Source organism: Oncorhynchus tshawytscha, unplaced genomic scaffold (assembly GCF_018296145.1).
Source record: "Oncorhynchus tshawytscha isolate Ot180627B unplaced genomic scaffold, Otsh_v2.0 Un_contig_1419_pilon_pilon, whole genome shotgun sequence".
Classification (NCBI taxonomy): domain Eukaryota; kingdom Metazoa; phylum Chordata; class Actinopteri; order Salmoniformes; family Salmonidae; genus Oncorhynchus; species Oncorhynchus tshawytscha.
This window is the reverse complement of record NW_024607533.1, coordinates 8,144-11,593: the sequence shown is the minus strand read 5'-3', so window position 1 is coordinate 11,593 and position 3,450 is coordinate 8,144. Positions and strand designations below refer to the sequence as shown.

Sequence of the window (3,450 nt, the reverse complement as noted above, 5' to 3'; positions counted from 1 at the left end):
ACAGAGGATCCATCTAAAACAGTATAAAACAAGATGATAAAACAGAGGATCCATCTAAAACAGTATAAAACAAGATGATAAACAGAGGATCCATCTAAAACAGTATAAAACAAGATGATAAACAGAGGATCCATCTAAAACAGTATAAAACAAGATGAAGATGATAAACAGACATCCATCTATAAAACAAGTTGATAAACAGAGGATCCATCTAAAACAGTATAAAACAAGATGATAAACAGAGGATCCATCTAAAACAGTATAAAACAAGATGATAAACAGAGGATCCATCTAAAACAGTATAAAACAAGATGATAAACAGAGGATCCATCTAAAACAGTATAAAACAAGATGATAAACAGAGGATCCATCTAAAACAGTATAAAACAAGATGATAAACAGAAGATCCATCTAAAACAGTATAAAACAAGATGATAAACAGAGGATCCATCTAAAACAGTAAAAAACAAGTTGATAAACAGAGGATCCATCTAAAACAGTATAAAACAAGATGATAAACAGAGGATCCATCTAAAACAGTATAAAACAAGATGATAAACAGAGGATCCATCTAAAACAGTATAAAACAAGATGATAAACAGAGGATCCATCTAAAACAGTATAAAACAAGATGATAAACAGAGGATCCATCTAAAACAGTATAAAACAAGATGATAAACAGAGGATCCATCTAAAACAGTATAAAACAAGATGATAAACAGAGGATCCATCTAAAACAGTATAAAACAAGATGATAAACAGAGGATCCATCTAAAACAGTATAAAACAAGATGATAAACAGAGGATCCATCTAAAACAGTAAAAAAAAGATGATAAACAGAGGATCCATCTAAAACAATATAAAACAAATGATAAACAGAAGATCCATCTAAAACAGTATAAAACAAGATGATAAACAGAGGATCCATCTAAAACAGTATAAAACAAGATGATAAACAGAGGATCCATCTAAAACAGTATAAAACAAATGATAAACAGAGGATCCATCTAAAACAGTATAAAACAAGATGATAAACAGAGGATCCATCTAAAACAGTATAAAACAAGATGATAAACAGAGGATCCATCTAAAACAGTATAAAACAAGATGATAAACAGAGGATCCATCTAAAACAGTATAAAACAAGATGATAAACAGAGGATCCATCTAAAACAGTATAAAACAAGATGATAAACAGAGGATCCATCTAAAACAGTATAAAACAAGATGATAAACAGAGGATCCATCTAAAACAGTATAAAACAAGTTGATAAACAGAGGATCCATCTAAAACAGTATAAAACAAGATGATAAACAGAGATCCATCTAAAACAGTATAAAACAAGATGATAAACAGAGGATCCATCTAAAACAGTATAAAACAAGATGATAAACAGAGGATCCATCTAAAACAGTATAAAACAAGATGATAAACAGAGGATCCATCTAAAACAGTATAAAACAAGATGATAAACAGAGGATCCATCTAAAACAGTATAAAACAAGATGATAAACAGAGGATCCATCTAAAACAGTATAAAACAAGATGATAAACAGAGGATCCATCTAAAACAGTATAAAACAAGATGATAAACAGAGGATCCATCTAAAACAGTATAAAACAAGATGATAAACAGAGATCCATCTAAAACAGTATAAAACAAGATGATAAACAGAGGATCCATCTAAAACAGTATAAAACAAGATGATAAACAGAGGATCCATCTAAAACAGTATAAAACAAGATGATAAACAGAGGATCCATCTAAAACAGTATAAAACAAGATGATAAACAGAGGATCCATCTAAAACAGTATAAAACAAGATGATAAACAGAGGATCCATCTAAAACAGTATAAAACAAGATGATAAACAGAGGATCCATCTAAAACAGTATAAAACCAGAGGATCCATCTAAAACAGTATAAAACAAGATGAAAACAGATGATAAAAAACAAGATGATAAACAGAGGATCCATCTAAAACAGTATAAAACAAGATGATAAACAGAGGATCCATCTAAAACAGTATAAAACAAGATGATAAACAGAGGATCCATCTAAAACAGTATAAAACAAGATGATAAACAGAGGATCCATCTAAAACAGTATAAAACAAGATGATAAACAGAGGATCCATCTAAAACAGTATAAAACAAGATGATAAACAGAGGATCCATCTAAAACAGTATAAAACAAGATGATAAACAGAGGATCCATCTAAAACAGTATAAAACAAGTGCAGTATGTTCTGAGAATGTTACTTTAACGTCAACTCATAACGTCACACTATAACTTCATGGGAGTCTTGTGGAAAGACTGCATGTTGTTTTGGGGGGATTGAGTGACGTCTTCATCAACATTTGCAGAATATTCCTGTAATATTTTCACCTCTTGTCAGACGCCAACAGTCTAGTCGGCTGCAGACATTCAAAATTCTATAGTTTATTTGCCATTTGCAAAAAAATGCAAATTGTAAAACATCTTTCTCAAAAGGTAACCAAAGGCTGGTGAGGGGAGGTTCAGTCATGTTCTAATAGTCTGATGGAAACAGTTTACCACGTGTTGATGATTTAACAGGCAGATAGAACCTGGATAGAAGCTGTTCCCAGAACCTGTGGTCAAACACAAACAGATTTCAAAAAAATGCAAAATGGTAAAAGATCAGAAAAGGGATAAAAGCTGTTCTGAACCTGTGGTCCAGAAACTGATTTAACAGGCAGATAGAACTGGGATAGAAGCTGTTCTAGAACCTGTGGTCCAGAAACTGATTTAACAGGCAGATAGAACTGGGATAGAAGCTGTTCTAGAACCTGTGGTCCAGAAACTGATTTAAACCTGTGGTCCAGAAACTGATTTAACAGGCAGATAGAACTGGGATAGAAGCTGTTCTAGAACCTGTGGTCCAGAAACTGATTTAACAGGCAGATAGAACTGGGATAGAAGCTGTTCTAGAACCTGTGGTCCAGAAACTGATTTAACAGGCAGATAGAACTGGGATAGAAGCTGTTCTAGAACCTGTGGTCCAGAAACTGATTTAACAGGCAGATAGAACTGGGATAGAAGCTGTTCTAGAACCTGGGATCCAGTGTATGTGTGTGTCCAGTGTGAATGTGTGTGTACAGTGTGTGTGTGTCCAGTGTGTGTGTCCAGTTTGTATGTGTGTGTCTGTGTGTTTGTCCAATGTGTCCAGTGTTTAACAGGCAGTGTGTGTGTGTGTGTGTGTGTGTGTGTGTGTGTGTGTGTGTGTGTGTGTGTGTGTGTGTGTGTGTGTGTGTGTATGAGTATATGTGCGTGTATCACTGAGTCGCCATCATCATAATCCGAATGTGTCAAGTTATTATTTACTGAAACTGTTGTTTGTCCAGTGTGTGTTTGGATAGAGGGATAGATAGGTGAATGTGATCAGGTGGGTCAGTATGTGTGTGTGTGTGTTTGTCCAGTTTGTTT

At 33.9% G+C, this 3,450-nt stretch overlaps 1 long non-coding RNA gene across 1 annotated transcript; it reads right to left on the bottom strand.

Annotated features, from left to right (window-relative positions):
• Positions 1-2,689: 2,689 nt before the first annotated feature.
• LOC121842679 lies at positions 2,690-3,175 on the bottom strand. Its single transcript, XR_006081241.1, has 2 exons — positions 2,839-3,175; positions 2,690-2,801 (listed from the first exon to the last, which is right to left on the bottom strand). It is a non-coding gene; the product is annotated as an uncharacterized LOC121842679 (long non-coding RNA).
• Between the last annotated feature and the right edge of the window lie 275 nt (positions 3,176-3,450).